This window comes from Ixodes scapularis, unplaced genomic scaffold, assembly GCF_016920785.2.
Source record: "Ixodes scapularis isolate PalLabHiFi unplaced genomic scaffold, ASM1692078v2 PGA_scaffold3__209_contigs__length_174095766, whole genome shotgun sequence".
Taxonomy (NCBI): domain Eukaryota; kingdom Metazoa; phylum Arthropoda; class Arachnida; order Ixodida; family Ixodidae; genus Ixodes; species Ixodes scapularis.
This window is the reverse complement of record NW_024609868.1, coordinates 158,116,883-158,136,959: the sequence shown is the minus strand read 5'-3', so window position 1 is coordinate 158,136,959 and position 20,077 is coordinate 158,116,883. Positions and strand designations below refer to the sequence as shown.

Sequence of the window (20,077 nt, the reverse complement as noted above, 5' to 3'; positions counted from 1 at the left end):
GGAAGCTTCCTTTTCACCGACGCTTGTTCTTTAGGGTCATGAAAATTGGATATCATGTGCAAATTTTTTGTGTCTCGATATTGGTAAGCCGAAATGCGCGAAAGCGCACCCGTGTTGGATGGTACCCGTAGACCCCGCCGTCCCCCACGCACCTCCGGAAAGGAAGTTACATATTTTTTTTTTGTTCAGCGAAGTTTCGTCGACAACATTCGTTTATTTTCAGTGTTAATCGTAAATTAAAATAAAAAATAATAAAATGCTCGACAGAAAAAAAAAAGTAAGCCTGCACTGAGGCAGACATTTACCACGCTTCAAAAATTTTGTTTTGACAATGCGTTTTACACTGAACTTTTGGACGGCACTTCAACGTGTGAGTGGAGTACCTGGACGACACTTGAACGCTCTACGAGAGTGCCGTCGGACGGTACTCTAGGCACTACATATTTTTTAATTCCAATAAGCCATTACTTTTATTTTGATTGACCAGCTGCTTATTGGTGGTTGGTCTTTGCCTTGTGTCGATGCCTCAAAGATATCTATTTTTGGATCGCAGATTCAAAAGAGACTCTGATTACGGAAATCAGCAAAAAGTCCCGGATGGTGGTTCCGAAAATATTTGAGGACAAGTGAAGCAAGGTATGTTATTTGATAATTTTTTATTATTGTACAGTATATTATACCATATTCAGTAATGTTCGCATAAGTCTCGTTTACGTGAATGCGACTTAGTCGTATCGAATTCAGTTGTCGCATTCAATGCGGTCATGTAAACGGCATAATGCGCTAAGGAAGCGCATCGCATTCAAGTCGCTAGCCAGAGGTGGATCGAGACGGCGAATACGCATTCACTCAACCCATGTAACGGCAGGTCGCATCGCATTTTGGAACGGGGAGAATTATGGGACAGCGCTCGCTGCGGGAGCGAGTGAACAGCTGAGAACATTGCGGCGGCCAACCTTGGCGGTGGCGGCGGAGACCGGTTCAGTGTGGTCACCCGCAGTTTCTCCCGAGAAGGAACGCAAGCTTTTATTGCCAAACTAAATTAGCGGAATATGAGCTGCTCGGAGAGGGCGGCCTTCATCCAAGCCCTGCGAAATACGACTTGCTCGTCCGAGGGGGTATCTAGAGGCTTCGGTGCAAGCACGAACAACGGCGAGTGTTCCGAGCACTGCATGGTAGCGCAGAACGAGCAGCTTTTACATCGGTGCCGTTCCTGGCTGCTTCGGAGTCTTTCGGCCTCGGGGTCTGGTTGCGGTTGACAAGGTTTTGGTGAGGCGAAGCGCGGTGGCGTCCTCAGGGCGGTTGGAAACGATTTCGCTCGCCAGGTCGTGTGCACGGCACGCACATTGCCTCTCATCCAGAGTGGTCCAGCAGCCCGACCCGGAAACCAAAGCGTTTGGATTTTGATGTTTTTTTCGTCTCGTAACTCCTTTTACAGCATCGAAGACAGCGAATACGATATTTATGCTCGCCGAGAGCGTCGAAAGGCCTTCACGTGCGATGCACCGGAAAATGTGGTCACATGGTGCGGCCGGTGACGGAAGCGCGGCTTTAACTTTGAGCTTTGACACGGCGTGGCGCTACCTTCGCGTTGAACTTTGTGCGCATTCATGTAAACTTTGCCGCAACGGCTTCCTTCGAAGGACAATATGAGTCGACGCACAGAAGTCATATTAATGTAAATACGGCTATAGTCTACGAAGGTGCCCCAGTTGTCAAAGCCACCCGTGAATTGCCCCCAGAACTTCTTAATGCCTTCGATGGCAGCAGAGTCGTATATGGTTAGAGTTTGGCAAGTCTATGATTTCGCCGCTGTAACGTCCTGCTCCCGAGTGAGCCAATCAGCCCGCAACGCAGAGCGAGAGGCGTGAGCGCATGTGCGTAATTAAACTCTCGGCTGCTTCCAGCTGAGCGGCGAGGGCCGCCATTATCATTCATTTGCCTGGCGAAATGCATGGGATCGACGTCTAAATTTCGGTTCTTTACTTTTATTTGGCAGGCTCTGGCAAGAAAATTACAGAATGTTTTTCCTCGGTCGCTTAAAAAGCTAACGAATTCAGTTTCTCCGTGTTTAAACGCAAACTTTGATTCAAGCGAAAAAGAAATAAGCTTGAAGCAGACGACGCGCAGCCTCGAGTGCTCCGCGCCGACAGTGTTGCGTCAAAACGGCGGTCGTCTCCTCTTTTCTCTCTTCTTTCTCTCTCGCTCCTTCGGCGCTCTCCTCTCTTTCCTTCGCTTTTCTCCTTTCCGACACCTCCATCGCCACTCGCACTGGCCAAACTCTCCCAATATACGGCTCTGGATGGCAGCGGGCAACGTATACCATAAGTGCTTCTCTGAGGAGGTACCAGCAACCAGGGTTGTAAAGTACCTAGGTACAAGTAACTGTAAATTGGTATCTAGGTACTTTTGTTGTACCTGAGGTACAAACCTAGGTACTTTCATTTCTCAGTATCTGTATCTGTATCTTAAGTACATTTTCCAGTAACTTGTAACTAAGTGAAGTTACTTTTTACAGGTACTTTTCTATTCACTTCGTCAAAATCGTAGAAAATACAATGTAACATATAACTGAAAATAAATTATAATTACAGTCGTCAAGCAATTTAACTTCACTTAGTGTTTCCACGCAATAAATCGAACTAAAATTTCGCACTTTAAAAAACTGAAAATGTTTGTGAAGAAAAAAAAACTGGAAGGACGATTAACCTTCGCCTTTAAGAGTTGAACGCGATGGGGTTATCAGGCCCCGTTCGCATGGCCTTCTCAATCGCTTCTCATGCTCTTGAGTAAACACAACGACCTAGTTCTTATGATACAACACTCTCGGCGCGATCGAGGAGCTTTTGTCATTGCTTTGATGCCATTTTACCCCGCAAGGTTTAATTATGTGTTTGCTCGGCACGCGCTAACAACGCTCGATGCGATAATGCCTTTACCCTGACACAGACAGACATAGAGGCACTCTGATGACGGCAGGATCGCAGTGCCATTCCTAAGCCCTCCGTTGCCTAGTCGGTAGCATGTCTGGCTCGCAACCGAAGGGTCGTGGGTGCGATCCTGCGTAAATTCTTCAAACTTTTCTTTAAGGCAAATGAATTAGTTTATCAAGTGGGATCAATTGAAACATGCGGCGATCATTAATTCATATGTCTTTGACCACCTTCATTCCACGTGTGACATCACGTTTCACATGAGCGTTGTGGGTTGTTTGAAATTCCCGCGCGAAGTCATGTGGCTGTGACGTCACGACCCTATCGACCATTCAGGAATTTCCCGTCACGCCACCGACGCCACCGACATCCGACGGATTTTCTGTGACACGAGCTCCTAAACGCGCTCGCGTTAAAATATTCTCTTCCTTCCTAAAACGAAAGAAAAAACGTGAAAGCTTGAAGACTTTCGCTCGTCGTTGCGTTGCGAAGGTTAGGTGCGTGAGCACTCGACTCTTCGTTTCTCCATGCGGCCGACGTCTTCTGGGCCCGCCGATGGCTTCGATGCCAGTGCTGGCGCTGAAGGGCAAGCCACGTCAACAAGCGAGTTTGAGCGGGACGCCGTAAACAGTGGAAGCTGTGTCCTCGGTGAGCCAATTGGAGCGTGAGAGTAAGGCACGTGAGGACTCAACTCCGATCCTTTCAGCAAGTACTCGGCATTATGGAAGAAGCAAGTGAGGTCTAATGTGGTTGTTGACGCCATCTCTTCAAGCTTTGAAGGATATTTGCCCACGCCTGTCCTCACGCGGTGGAACTCTACATACGATTGCCTCAAATCGCTTCACGGAATGCTCGTTCACAGTGAGGGAAAGTTGAAGGAAGTTTGTGAGAATTTTAAAATTCCGCGATTCACGAAGTCAGACATTGACTTTATTGATGAGTATGTTCAGGTGTTTACACCTCTCGCACAAGCTATAAGTCTTCTCCAGCGGAAAAACAGCATGTTTATGGCATATCTCCTGCCTACAGTGGCTTCACTTCGCCAAAAAATGTCCGCGCTGCTGACGGAGAACTTGAGGTACTGCCGCCCGGTGGTCGAGAGCTTAATCACGGCGATCAATAAGAGGTTTGCAGGTATGGAGGAAGAAAAACATTTGATAATATCTGCCGTATGCCGTCCAAAATTTAAGGTTGCATGCATAGACAACGAAGTGGAACGGAAGCGGGCCTGGGGTTATCTAAAGAACGATCTTATGCGAACATCAACTATAGAAAAAGCGTGGTCAGGCGAACAAAGTGGTGAGGATGGAGAAGACTGTGAGCACTTCTTTAACTTCGAAACATCGTCCTCATCTGCTTCATGGGAGCAGGAGTTTGTGCAGTACACCGAACCTGCTCCGACAAGAAGTCTGGACTGTCTCAAGCACATGCCGCTGCTGAAAAGCGTGTTCTTAAAATTCAACACGGGGCTTCCAAGCAGTGCGGCGGTGGAGCGCGTTTCTAGCATAGGAGGAGCAATTGCTACCAAACTGCGATCGAAGATGTCGGATGAACATTTCGAAGAAGTCCTGATTCTGAGGTCAAATCGAGCACTCAAGTGAAAAAGACAAAGCCTTCGAATGCTCTGGTGAGAGCGTTTTGCCTTATTTCTCCCATTGACACCAATAACGCACGTTTATCAAACTTGTTTTGGTGTACATCCCAGTATACAAAGGATTTACTTCCAATAATAATGTGACAAAGTTGAGAAAAATACTTGACGTGAGAATAAAAAGTACCTTTGAAGTAACTGTACCTGTACCTAGGTACATTTTTAAGCGAGTAGCTAGATACGCACCTAGGTACATTTTCGTATGAGTAACTGTAACTGTATCTTAGGTACATTTTTGAAGTAACTTTTACAACCCTGCAACCGAACAAAACACCTTTCGCTTTTCAATATATCCTTTTGGAAGCTGCTTTTCCTTGTAGCCAACAAATTTCAGGAGCGGCACATTTAGGTACTTTCGTAGTGTGACTTTTTGCCAGGCGGTACGATATCCTCTGGATTTGTCACTGGCGTTTTCATGAGCATTTTTTTTCACGGGTTGCCACCCACTCACGATTTATTGTCGTCCTGCTCAGTAGGGCTAGGAGTTCTCGAACAAAACGGGACGCGATTGAGCAATAAACGCGACAACACATTTCTCGCTCCATCGCGTCCTCATTTTCCACAGGTACGGCCATTCATTCCGAGATATTTCTATATGAGTGATGTTTCGGGGTTTGTGGTGCCCCGTTAAACACTTCTGCATACTTATTATGTTAAATTCGAATTTTGTTTCAATATCCCTTTAATGGAGTGGCTAGTTTGGCATGAGCTGGTGTTGACACCGCACTCCCAAGCATGCCAAACTGGGTACTTGGTTGATCGGCCAGTAAAGCACCGATTACCCCTGGTTTTTCTTATGACAAACTGCTGCATTGCAAGCGCATTCAGATCACAACTGTCCTTACCAGAAGACTGGCTATCGTGTTTCAATATTCAGATTGTGGTCTGTATTTGACATTTTTTGCGAAGATATGTTTAAAAATCTGTTTTTATTCTTGCATGTTCAAGAGAGGAAGGGTGGATCGAGTGCCACCAAAGGCACAGAAAACCTTGAAGGTGGCGGCAAAGCTGAGGCGAATGGATGGCTTTTTAAGGAAGAAGGCAGGGAGTCCCTGCGGGACGGACAGCGAGTCGAGGGGAGACGAACTCGTCACCAAAAGCAGGATGAGGGAGGTGATCAGGGAGAACCGCAGCCTAAAGAAGAGGCTGTCTGAAAAGGAGCTGATGGTTCAGCGTCTCACAAATGCAATGCTGCAAAAGCTTGGTAAGTTACATTTGGCAAGTTTTTTTTATTCAAGTTTCATAGTGCCCTACTGATGTTAATTTTATGTATTGTTTTTTTTTTCATTGTGATGTAAAAGGAAGTTAAGAGGTGAGCTTGTAAAGTGGCCCAATTTTTTTAATAATATCAAGCGAGTGTCGACCGCCGCGACGGCCAGCGCTGTGCCGCGGAAAAATGCGGTGTCACAGGAGAGATTAAGCGCGTGCGCACAAAGCCCTTTCTGGTGGGAGCGTTGTCTGCTAGGCTCGCACTCAGCCCCTGCTCCGTAGCAAAGGAGGGCAGGGCGCTTGCAATGTCGAAGTGCATCGCCGATACGCCCCTCCTCTTGAAATGCGTTCAAAATCCTATTGACGTTAGCCTGTGTAACCTCGACTGTTGTTTCTTTATCCGTTTGCATCATGCCACCCATTGACATTCTCACAATACGTGCCAGTGTTTCTATGGGCACTCGAGAAGGCATAAAAATGTGCGCGCGCCCGCTGGTCAAAGAAAACTGTGACTACCCGGCTACCATAGTCTAGATGACGACAGCAAGATCGCCGCTGATAGTACAAAACACCAAGCCCAAGCGGAAACCCTGTCTATACTCCGTTTCACTTTGTGTTGTACCGCAGCCGACGCCACGAGTTTTCTTGGCCAGTCCATCGCTAAAAGTGTGGCACGTGGCCTTCCCTTTGGGTGCAACTGCACGGGGAAGCACAATGTCACGTGGCAGGCTTAAAGCACTGGATTGGTTTTGATGCTTCGTAGCATTGTCTGCGGTATATAGTTTAATGCATCGTTGCATTCAGTTTGTCCCGTCACCGTATTTTTCATTTTTGTTTGTATTCACAAAAGTAAACGCAAACATGAAATGAAAAAAAAAGAAGTAAATTAAACTCGAGATGACGCGCGGTTTATGCCACGCCTGAGCAGTATCACGCAAGAAAGCGCTATTCAGATCTTTGCTTAAAGGCGGTTAGCTGTACCAGCAGATAATGAACAGGGGTTGTGTGCGGTCCACCGAATAGCCTAGCAGACGACGCTCCCACCAGAAAGAGCTTTGTGCGCACGCGCTTAATCTCTCCCGTGACGCCGCATTTTTCCGCGGCGCAGCTCTGGCCGTCCCGGCGGTCGACGCTCACTTGATATAATTAAAAAATTGGGCCACTGCACATATGTCATACAGAGTAATGGATTGTGTACAGTGTAGCTGCTTTTTTGGTAAGTGAACTTTCCCCTGAACGTCTTTTGGATGCGGGTGGCACTTCGTCCCATCTGGAGGTAACTTGACAACCATGTAGCCCCTGAGATAATTTAAGCTACAAGATTCAAACCCAGGTATTTGCTGTGTCTGTGGTTCAAACAAGCTTCATATCATCTCTGTATTGGTCAGAGATTGGGGCCTAATCTTGTGTGCCAGTCCTAGCTTTTACTAGAGGTTCTACTGTTTGTATCAGTACTATCGTGGACTCTGTTAGCTGTGACATGCCAGCGGCGGCCGTCCCGCACCCCGAGCTCTGCATAGCAGATGCCGTCCGAAACTCCGCACTTGCGCCGTCTGGCGAGCTTGCTAGTCCCTCCTGCGAATCACACCCTCGCTTTATCGACTGCTAGGCGTAGAGCAGACGACGCCACAGCACTTGCCAATGTTCGCTGATCGCGGTTTTGTGGGCGCCTCTTTTAGGTACAAACCTGTTATCAGCCGTCTCTCCTCGTCTGATATCCTCACCATACCAAGCAGGTCTTGAAATCAATAAATACAGGCGATTTATATTGGCACAGATTGCGGAGTTATTGTAGCATAAACCCTTTATATATTTATTTATTTTTATATATATTTTTTTTAGAAAAAGGTGTACGCAATGCATGCTTCAATCATACGTGTTTGCGAACGGGTATGAGCCCAGCAGGTGTGAATTAGAGATAGATCTTTGACTGCAAGTTTTCCGCGAGAAAAAGCGTAATCTACCGCGATATATAGAATAATGCCTGTGTCCCACTAGAGCGACATACAGAAACAAAAGACGACAAGCCTCAAACCAGAGTCTTTCGCTATTAGAGAGGCTTCGTAGAATAAAGGAGGCTATGCTCAAACACGAGCATCATGCACGCGAGGGTATCTTTGACAGGCTTGCAATCACTCCTGCTTACTTCACGAGCACCAAACGACTCAACGCCTGTCAAAGGTACCATCACGAGCACGCTGCATGGGTTTGAGGCTTGTCGGTGTCTTTTGTCTCTGTCTGTCGCTCTAGTGGGACACGGGCATAAGGGGCGATGGTTGCCCTCAGCCCAGCGGACGCTTATCCGTGAGTCAGGGAATCAAGCGCCGTGTAAGAGGCGCCCACGAAAGCGTGGGCGCCTTTTTGTGGTGGTTTGCTGAATACGAAACCGTGTTCAGCGAACATTAATGAGAGCTGCGGAGTCGTCTGCTCTCCGCCTAGTAGACGACAAAGCGAGGGTGTGCTCGCAGGCGAGAAGGGCGAGTCCGCCACACAGCGCATGCGTGGAGCTTTGGACGGCGCCTGCAATGCAGCGCTGGGGATGCGGGACGGCCGCCACTCGCGTGTTACAGCTAACAAAGTCTATGATAGTACATCTGAGGCCTGATTCATAAAAAGTGTCTTCTCTAAAGGTCCTGTTCAACAAAATATTGCTGGAAAGCTTTTCACTTTGCATGGGTGTACTAGCACTACTCTGGCCCAAGGATACTTAAAGGCCGACCAACAAGCAGAAAGAAGGAAACTCTCCCTCAATTCCTCCGTTCCATTTGAGAAAGAGGGAGACCCTCCTCCTCTCTACCGGGAGTAGCTCTGAGATTCGCTCTTGTGTGGAGGGGAGGGGAAAAGTGGACAAGTGGGAATGGAGACAACGAAACTGGGAACCGGTTTTTTTTTCGGTAGAAGACGATTCCGTAGGTCGGACTTTAAACTCAACGCTGGTGACCCAGAAGCTTCTTAGTCATGGTGCAATTTGAAGGATAAAAGCGGCCCATTTATTTCGTTCTCTCTTTCGCAAAGCTTGATGAGATAGCTTGGATCGCAATTGTGACACAGCATTCGAATGAGGCTCATCGATTGCGCCCAAGCAATGACTGCGTCTGCACTCGACTTTGGCTCGTGACAATCAATACTTGTGCAAACAATCAGGTATTGGCTTGGTGTCCAATCGCTGCAGACGCGAACTTAGCCGAGCTTCAACAATATTTGCGTAAACCAACACGCACCCTATGCTTGGCGAAGCCCAGCGCATGGCTATGATGAAAATTGGCATATAATCGGCACCAGATCACGTGTCCATTTGTCCTGCCTGCGAGTTGAGGGGGCGAATGCTGCTCGTTTTCCAATATTTATTTTTGTGACTACCATTGTGTGGAGAGGAAAGCTAATGCTTGCTTCGTAGGTTATTAGTGTCAAGGATTCATTCTAAGTAGTATATAGTGAAAGTTAAAAAAAATCGTTGCATCGCCCCTTTAAGACATCTTAGCTAGGAAGTTTGGAAGTTACAAACGGTGTAATAGGTGAAATAAGTCTTTATGAAAGCATTCTTAAGTGAGAGGAGGAAAATGGCGGTCTTTCACGTCCAAACGACGACTTCTGGTGTCTCGGCAGTCCCTGAATCTAGCAAAGAACAGGCTGTTGCTATGGCAACGGCGTCTCTGGTAGCCCAAGTGACCAATCAGAATGACCATGTTGAATCAAGTGCGTTTCAACACGAAAAATAAACGGAGGTAGCGACATTCATTTGTCGTGGTGCTTTTTTTTTAATGTGCTTGTGCAAGATATCAGTACCGCTGCAAGAAAAACGGTCTCGGTTAACAAAATGTATTGATTTACAAAACGGAAAAATTAGCGACAAAGCCAATAACATTGCCATTGATGCTGAAGGAGGCTGTCCACGTTGCACGCGTGCTTAGCGACACGCCAGGGAACAGATTCTTTGTTTGTGGTTCCAGAGACAAGGAAGGAGGTAGGTAACATTTAAAAAGAATAGCATATAATGCTGAAAGCCTTACACACCGTACATTACCTGGATTGCATATCCACCGTAGCTAATAGAACGAGTGCTCAACCTGCGTTAAAAGTTTTACGACCCTTATGTGCGAACGAAAACTAGGAGCATAACCATAAAGTAAAGTGTACATGCCACTTCTTGCTAAGACAATCCGTATGCGTCTATTTATCTCCATGCCAAACAAAACGATAGATCCAAATGGCGAGTCCTAATACCACTTTGCAATGACAAACTGCAACCACCACCAATCAGATTCTTCAGAACGCCACGGCCGCCCACTACTAGTACTTTGAAAATCGAAATAGAATGACGAGAGGACACTTATAATCATATAATCAAGTCATGCTACCCATATGAAAGAGTCCGCTAGGTACACAGACGTGTATTACGGGCACAACTTGCATTGGTTCATAAAGGCGCGTCACGCTGGCCGTGTCTATGCCTAATTGGAGAATCGAGACGAGTTCGGTCGCTCAGCAGAAACCTGGGCTGCATCCTGCCTGTGTAGTTTCACGCTCTTCATTCTTTTCTTTCCCTGTTGAAGTCAGGACGCATGAGAGCAGCACACAAAACAAATGCCCCTTGCTTGTCGCGGCAAAGCATTCAAGTCACTCAGGCGATGTGTGGCTACGTTGATCGCTAAGTAGTTCCCGAGACAGCTTGGAAGCTGTCGTAGAATTCTTATGCACGTTTTCCATCGTAAGACTGTTATGTGATCTCGGCCTCGGATGCCTTTGTCGACTGGCATAATGTGGTTCATATAGACCATTCCATTTAGCGCTCTCTGGGCGGCACCATTTTGTTCGACAGCAGCGCCCTCTCCATAAATCCGGGAAATTCAGCGGGTTTTTGGTTCAGCGGGGTAAAATGAGAGAGAGGGCACGCGCCCGACTCCGCTAGCAGACGACAAACCGGGAGGTTTCCATTCTCCATCTTTGGGCTGTACGGAACATCGAACTCTTACTCGTGGCTGCCGTTGTGATGTGGTTCGCTTTCTTAGAATAGTTACGGCTACTCCAAAATCAGCCTAGAGCTCTCTGTTGTTCTTTTTCAGTAAACGATCAACTAGCTTGTCGTTTTTCCGTTACTTAAATAGCAGTTTAGTCAGCCGGCAGTACTACCCTCAACTACTGCGTGTATTGCGGCAGTAGAGCACATTTTTATTTAATATTTCAGACTTCCACTCATGGTTGCTAAAGGCCTACACCAGTACGAACTTTGGTATAGTAAAAAAGGTACAGCAACCGGATTTATTTTTCGCCGGAGGGACCGGCCAATCTGACACAGTTTTCCCTAATTTCTTTTTTTATTTGCACGCAGGTTACAGCGCGATTGGACCCTGTTAGTCTTTTTATCTAGCATAGTATTATACGATAACTGGCATACCCAAATCTGCGTTTGAAATTTCCAAAATGACGCGATTTGAAACAGAGTTTGTACGCCAGGCGGATGCTAGGTACAGCCCACTCGGCGGATCAGACGACATGCGGGTGAAGGGAAAGGGCATTTCTTTCTCTTTTTACCCTCTCTGCTATGACCCTAATGGAACGGTCTATATCTAACTAAGAATTTGATGAGGTGACACAAAACTCAGCCACAATGTCAGTGGGTAATGCTGTAAATAGGACATGGTGCTATTTGGGGCACCTAGAAATCAAATAGGCTCCACTAACTCCCACAGCATTGTTACACTGCAGTCAGAGAAAAAAAAATGTGATTCTATATTCATTTCCCATGCCTTTTCTTACAGAAACCGTAGAACCCTGCAGATGCGGGCAAGGGGCATCGAGCTCAAAGGCCTCGGGTGTTACAGGTACGTGTAAATGCATTTATAGAATTTGAAGTGGTCGTAGATCAGTGGATGTACTGAATGCAATTGCATCTTCCATTTGTGAAGATATTCTGAAGATTCATTCTATTCCAAGGTCACTCTCCCACACTCAGTTGGTCGCAATGTTGACAATGTGGTAAAAGCTATGTGCTTACCTAACCAATAAATCACCTGCGTCTGACCCTTCTTACTATGCCTGTGTGTGCACAAAGAGTCGGATGATGTGGTGCAAGACCGTCAGTTGCTTGTCCAACAAGCATGCAGCCTCACTGCCTTGTAAGCTCAGCTCTGTCGAGTGCTGTATAGTTACATGTTTCAATAGGATTTTTTGATGGCCTAGGCGAAGCTCCGAAAAGGGTTGCTCGGTGTGATGTGTCGCAACCACTTTCCAGTTAATGCGCACTAGCACATGGCAAAGATGCAAACCAAAATGAGTCTTGTATTGTAAACATTGCTCCAATTATTTTTTTCAAGGGAAAAGCCAACTTGTGACATGCATGCCTTAACAAGGCTGTTTAAAAGAATGCTTTGTTTTTAGTTGCAGTGTACCTTTAATGTAAGAAATGCTATAGGGCGGCAGTGTTTGCGATCATAAGAATATAAACCCACCTCCCCCCTATAAAAGAATGACAAGGTTTGAGGGTTTTAAACCTTTGAGCACGAAAAGATAAGTCTTAATGAGTCGCATGTTTCAAGTTTGCTTGCATCAATAATTAATAGCATGAGCACGACTTTTTAAATTTTTTATTAATATTTTTTTATTACAAAAAAGCTAAATGATTTATCATTAAAAGACTGAAAAGTTTGTTATAATCCATATTACTCCAAGATTGCACCTTATTAATTTATTTTTGTTTTTTCAGAGCTTTCAAGGGGCACTGCACCAGTTGTCCGGAGTTCTCTCTTTGACACTGTGGAGCCGCATGGTTTTGCCAGTGAAGAAGAAATGGAGGGCCAACTAGTAAAAGCTGGATGTTCATGTAAGATTGCCTACAAAGCTGGGAACATAGTGCTACCATCCTTTGTGTAATTTGAAATATTTACCGTATCTAAGTAGTAAAAAATAGTTAAGGTGTGCGAATATCAACATTTTGACTGTGAATTGAGCCAAATATTTTCAAATACGAATATTTTACGTTTAATGGGACCTCGACACTTCCGATAATGCCTTTATTAGGATCGATACATGTACAGCTCATTAAAGATCTTTTAAAGTGTTTACGTGGCAGATTGCCTTGGGCTTCTTCAGACATTGCTACCAACCTAAGCGCGAACCGGCTGCTTAATCACCGTGTCGCCACTTTGTGAAGTGCTGAAATCAAGGAGACTAGCGTGTATGCAGAAGGCATGCGCCAATGTTGGCATCGTCTGCTACGCTGTTACCTCATGCATGACCGCCCCTGCCCTGTCATCCGGTCTGCACTCTCTGCACTCTGAATCAGGGATAAGAGAAGTGCGCCACCTCGCACTGTTTGCATTTTTTTCTCCCTTGAAATGGCTCGCCGCTTTTAAAAATTTTAGATAAAAGAGGCCGTCACGGTGTGTTTTGCCATGAAATCACGCTACATCGGAAATGAAAGAAACCTTCCACCTGCACTTTACCAATCTTCCATACTACATAGCTGGTGTTGGTCGGTCAGCTTGTGCCTTCCAGGGTTGTTGAGTAATGTGTTAATACCCAACATTGACTGAATGTTTTTGTTAACCCAAGTTTAACCCATGGCATTCGCTAATAAATTATTCATGAAATTAGAATTTTTTTTTCTTTCAGCAAGCAGCGTAACTTTATGCAAAATACAATAAACAAGAAATCTGTTCTGCGTGATCCAGCAAAACTCGCTTCTACGCCGTTTTCTTTACTTTTTTATTTCTTTGCACCTACAGGAAACTGACCGGCGATTACTGGTAAGGGGACGGTGCTGATAACAGGAGTAGCGCTTAAGTTTGGTTAGGGAACAGCCTCGCGGACGTTCCCCATTTTGGCGTATGGCCTCTGCACACGTGCCTACTTGTTGATAACACCGCTTCATGCCATGATAATGCGCTGATGTAGCAGCTGGTTGGAGGTCGCGTTATATTGTTAAAAAATCTGGAGGTTGTACACTTTTTCTGCACCCCATCCTCCTTTGCTTAAATTTTATTGCTGAAGCCACCCCCTTTGCAGTCTCTTCCATGGGTGGCTTGAGTGACACGGCCTAAGAGCTGCAAACATAACTATTAAACTTCGAAGAGCTGTTAAAAAAAGTGGGGGGAAGGGGAAAAACTTTCAACAGCACTTTGTAGCAAGGCCGTAGTACTGAAATTCATTGCGTCACCAAGGCCACCGCAGGGCATGGATTGAATACGAGTGCTGTGTCAGTGTTTGTCTGGGACTAATCAGCGCGAGGCCGACTAGATAGTCTAGTTCCTCTCTTTAAATCGCGTTTACTTTTTAGCTAGGTAATTATATTATTATTCTATAAATTTATATAATTGTGTAAATACTCCCCAGAGTTGTTTTTTTTCACATTTTTTGTTGTCACAGATGATCCTGACAAATGCATTGTATTTGCATCAATTGATCATTGATGCAAATATTCCCGGTTGCACACCTTGGAAGTGACGATGCCATTAAGCTACTCAACATCGGTACTGCATGACCTGTATTAGCTTCTGCAGTGCAAAGGTAGGCTCAGATAGAAGTGTTTGTGAAGTAATGTATCTTGTGTTTTGGAAATTTATAGTGCTTTATAGCCTTCCTTCTACATTTGCATGTCTTCTTCTAGCTGTAATGAAATTAACCTGCTTTTAAATTACTCGGTCTTTATTGCAGATGCTGCTCCGCCTCAGGCTGGCGCACGGTCCAAGTCTGTCGCAATGGCTGCGACGCTTGTGGCTTGCGCACGGCCTAGGATTGTTCCAGAGACTGGACAGGCACAGGCTGGTTCTCAACCAGAGTTAGTCGCAGCGGCTACACCACTACCAGCTGGTCCTCGACCTGAGCTCATCGCAAAGGCAAGGCTCCCACCTGGTGGAGCACAGCCTGCGGAACTTCCGGATGTTGCACCGCTACGAGCGGGCGGTGCACTGCTACGGCCACTGCAAATAGCCCCAGGTGCTGCAGCACAGCAGCAGGAAGTCCCTCCTGACTGTCCTCCTGAGCTGGCGGAGGTTGATGGCATGGTAAATATAAAGAACCAAATCATTGCTAGACTGCTTTCTTGATTTCTTGTATATTTCAAACGTACTGGACACTGCCAATCCCTGTAATTTTCTTTTAAAATGCCAAGGCAAATTTAATGAAACTTTGTTTATATGTCTTTTTAATGGGTTAGCATAAAAAACCCTATTATCTGGGAAGACGTAATATTCATTAATGCTCAGCAGGGCTACAGATGAGATAGGAAGCAAGTCTAACATGACAATTTAATTTAAATAGAATTTAACGATCGTGGGGAATTTAGACCGCATTACAGACGGCTTATGATCGCTAGCCGGCGCTTCCAGCAAATGGTCAACAACACGTTTCTTATCAAGCAGTTGCAGCATCGAACCAGAGGTTGTGATTGCTACTTGGTGCTTAGATCAAATGTTCAACAAGGACAGTCTAGAGCACTCGCGGCCCGTCCTCACTTTCTGTGCAGCCGTGGATATTGACAAACATTTTTCAAGTATCGAGGGCGATGATCCCATCTACAAACTTGAGCTTTGTGTGATCACTGGTTTTTTGTCCATGTCCTCTTTGCTTTTAACTTCTTTAGTCATAGTGAGATCGGCAATGATGTCCAACATGCTTTTGCAGTTCTGAGCTAATGACATTCTCCTTAATTGACACAGAGTTATGAGTGTCGCGGGCTCCCATTCGTGTTATAGCGCCGTCTAGATCTTGCACATTGAAAAATTCGCCGGCGGTCATATCTTGCACATCATCGGCATTCTAGTTCATTATTTTTCAACCTTGTTCTGAATGTTGAAGTCGTACAATGGGTAGTGCACTACACTGTCACCTTGCGCGAAAAGCGCCATCTCTGAGCATAACATAAAACTACACTAACAGAACTGAGCCAGAAAGCGCAACTAAACAGTATGGCGGGCCTGTGCACATTTCTGGCTCATCTGTCAACGTCCTACACTATTAACCCTTTCATGGTGGTGTTTTTTGTTTCGAAGGTTGTGCCCTAGTGATCGGGTTCTTCCCCAATGCTGTTGCACAAAAAGCATACTAGCTCATTGCTGGAGGCAATAACCTTTAATAATGAATTAATGGCTGGTACAAACTTCAAAACGCTTATAAAACACTTTCTACTTGTGTCTCACTTGGAATCAAATGTACTTTCTATGCATTTCTTGATTGGGCGGTCAGCTCTTATCCTGTCATGTCCCAGAGGAGTCAGAAGTATGAATTAGAAGTCGCTTTAATTGCCACTAGTGCCTAAATACCCGAGGCACGCGGGACGCACGATAGAATCATTTGTGCTCAGGTGTGGTGTTTGCAAGCCTAGCCTATAGCATGGTGATGTCAACATTCTGCAATCTAATCTACCAACGTACAAACATAACTAAACATGAGAAACATCAGTTAAAGTAGAGAGATGCTCACTGGGACTTCAAATGCCACCTTACTTCCTGACACAGCTATAGAAGATTGGCTTGCACAGGTAGATCCCTTATCCCTTCTTTCTTGTATCACATACGCCTTGAATTTCTCCTGCAATAGTTGCTTTCTGCAGTCTAAATATATGGCCATTTACACGCGCACAGTTTGCTAGCACGATCACGTAATGTACCGGCAAGCCTAAAGACCTGCATCCTTTATAGGAACTGACATAGTATTTTAATCAATTATCCAAGTATTGTCCCGTCGGCCCAATTTACACTAGCCTGTCTGTAAAAGGGCTCTCATAAACTTACAATTAAGGCTCAAGGGACAATCTTTGTGCACAGTATCGTAGCGCAACCACTGCATCTGGATTGGTTTTATTTTATTGAATGTGCGCTTTATCAAAGCTGAGAAACATCTGGCTCAGCTTGTTACGGCTCAAAACTGCAATGTCTATCCATTATCGCTATGCAGCCCATTTTAACCCGTGGGGAAGACGGTGAACATAAAAGTGGGAGGCAACCTTCTTGCACTCTTCATCAGCTTTTTCTGGGTGCATTCTTGCAAACCTACGTTGGCATGTTCGTATAATTTTTCACAGGCGAGCAACTGGCACTTTAAGGAGCTTAGGTTTCCTATTGTCAGTGGCAGGTCAAGAACAGTGTATAAGCTCGAAAGGAGGAAGCTCGGATGGGAGAGGAGGAACCTTTCTTGCACACCGAGTTTCTGCCTGCTTCCTTCTTCAGCTCGTACACTTCCTTCAGCTCGTACACTTTCTTGACCTGTCACTTCCTATAAGTCTGAAAATAGGCACTGAAAGATTTTCCCTTGTACCGTCTATGAGACCAGGCAGAGGGAACTGCAATATCGGTTTTGACAAGTAATCAGTTTCTGGCATGAAATTTGCTCAAGATTTGTTTCTGGTAAAAAATTATTAACCTGTCAGATGTTTTCCTTTTGTGTTACTAGCACATTATACGAGCCAATATAACACCTACAAAAGGGACATAAAAGTGCTCCCTTTCTGGTTCTTGGACACCTTTTACTGGATGATAGTGCATCTCTCGAATGTTTTTTTTTTTTACATTTCTTTGTAGACAGTTTTTTTTGTTTTTTTTTTTTACAAAGGGCCAACACTTCTTTGCTTTTGTTTAACTTTTTTCAGGTGCACCTGAGGAATGGCGTGTTCATAACTAAGAAGCGGATGGACCTTTCCCTAAAGATGGGTAAAACTGACTCGAAGTTTATTGCCTGGATCGCCCGCAGTCTGTGGGAGCCGGAGTAACTCTTGGACAGGAGCGTCAAGAGGCTGCCCTGCCGGCGCTTGGTGAAGGATGGGGCCACAGCCAAGAAAGAGCTGACCCCTATAAAGGTTAATGCCATGGAAGGTGGGTGGCTTTAAACAAATTCTGGTACAAGCTTGAACCATGTAAAAGGCATGCTTGTATTTATTGCTGTACATTAAGGGTGTGCCTGCAGTTGGATCGGGAAGCTTGCACAGTGAAACAAAATAAAGCAATAATGCTTTCTAACAGGCGGAGAAGTGCTGCAAAAGAAAGTGGTCACTTTGGCTTGCTTGTCGGTGTGCAACAACTTTAGGCGAGTCCTGCGTCGCTGTCGCATTTTGAAGAACGCTATGGGATTGTTGGGAAACTAATGTGCAGCGAGGAGACACATGGACAGACTCAAAGCTGGTGATTGGCTTTCAGAAAATGCTTGCAGGTTATAAGAACTATGTGAACCTACTATTTACAAGGCCCTTGCAGGCAAAGATTATAGGCTTTTTTGAGAGAAATAAATCTGTCGTTCTCTCGAGAGTTCAGGCCTTATTTCCGTTTTATGCCCAAGCATGGTGTGGGTTGCTTTTGATGATTGATTTTATAAATGCACGGCTGACATTTCCAGTGTGTGCACACTGTTCCTAGAGGACCGCGGTAGTTTCTTGGAGCCGCGACAATAAACTTTGGAGTTATCAAATCGAAACACTGAAAAAGGGAATCCCAGATTTAATTGAATAGTTTTCAGCTCCACGGGACTTTATCACATCGAGATTTAACTGTAATAGGTTTAACGTTAGAGCACTTGCCATACTGTATTTAGTTGTTGCATGTTTTCACACTAAATTTTAAACAGTGCCGGTGCTTCTCAAGTAATTAGTGTCCAGACAAGTAAATTAGAGTGCAGTGCTATTCATCTAGGAATAATTGGCTCGCTATTATCATTGATATTAGCGAAATAAGCTTATATTTAGGGAATGTGTCAATTGAATTTTGTATGAACAGCAAGTAGTTGAATCTTACTGCTATGCTTTCCTCAATCAGTTTCATGTTAACTGTTATGTATATATGACAGAACAAACTTTAAGTTTGACGTTTGGTAGTAATTTCTTTTTTTCAGTTGCACTGGGTCTGCGGATCGACACACTCCAGATGGGGGAGTTGACGAGGAGAGAAAGATTAGAAGCAACGCGGACGAAGTTTCTAACTTTCTGTGTGACAACAACCGTGCTGATGAGAGGGCAGCTGCTCGCAGGGCAAAGAAGGAGAACTAAATGGGCAAGTGGAATAAAAAGCAGAGCTGCCATATTTTGTACTGTGTTTTATGTAGCACGTCATGGTTGTGCTATTGTACGCATGGTTGTCAGCGTCCTAGTACTGGTTTGCTGCCTTATGACCTGGAGCGATTCCAGCTGTGATATCGCCCTATCCGGTTAAGTTATCATATATATAATAGGTTTGGCATTGAGAGGCCACTAACTTGACCCGATTTCCAGAATACTGCGTTCCAGACTGGATTCCAGTACAACGTATCCGGCTGGATTTCCAGAAGACACCCTACCGGAATGGATCCAGTAGTACATACCCATATTGATTTCCAGAACGGTTCTAGTAGCTGTCGATCCAGATAGATTTCCAGATGGATTACCGGTTCCATAATCCATACTAAATTAATCTGGAAAAATGTCTACCGGGTTTTTAGGTAGGGTGGCGAGCTCGCTGTACTTCCTCTCGAACCACCTCGGCAATCGAGAGCGAAGCGGGGTGGTTGTGAGCCGGCAGTAGCTTCCTGAGCTCATCCCGGACGACGTCGCGGACGATCTGCCGCAGGTGTTCGATGCCGACACCATTGACATCGGAGCGAGGTGGCGAGACAGCCGGAACCGTTGACACACCGGTGAGTCGTTGATAGTGCACAGCTCCGGCCAACGGCGCTAGCTCGATGTTGGTTGGCTCGGCCACGAAGCCATCTACCGTCGTCGGGGGGCTGCGGACAAGGCCACCGAAGATTTCGCTCTTGACGCCCCTCATGAGGAAGCGCAACTTCTTCTCCTCGGTGACTTGAGGGTCGGCGCATGTACAGAGTCGTAGCACGTCTTCAACGTAGCTTGTCACGCTTTCGTCGGGGGCTTGTGTCCGCGTCTGGAGCAGGTCCTTCGCATTCTGTCGCAGGTGTTGGTTTGAGAATTCAACTCGGCGGCGCAGATATCCCACGATGTAAGCGAAGCCTCGTGGTTTTCGAACCAGTGCCTCGCGGTGCCTTCCAGCGAGAAGTAGAGGTTCTGGAGGCGTTGCTCGGCGTTCCATCCGTTGTGGCGGGCGACGGGCTCATAGTGAAGGATCCAGTCCTCGACGTCTTCATAGATTTCGCCATGGAAGGTTGTCGGCGATCGGGGGGCGACGGGCAGGACAACGACGCGCGGAGCGGTCATCGTCGCGGTCTTCTTCTTTGATTTCCGCGGCAGGGGTCCGAGTTCAGGAGCTTTCCCTTGAAGACGGCGGCTGGCACGATGCTCTCAGTCTTCAACGGAAGGTCGTCGGGAAATGGGGCTTGTTGACCGAGTTCTTCTAGGGGTACGCTGCACGGG

At 45.8% G+C, this 20,077-nt stretch overlaps 1 pseudogene; it reads left to right on the top strand.

The window, feature by feature from the left end:
* Positions 1-93: 93 nt before the first annotated feature.
* LOC121837346 lies at positions 94-18,763 on the top strand (annotated as a pseudogene).
* The last annotated feature ends 1,314 nt before the right edge of the window (positions 18,764-20,077 follow it).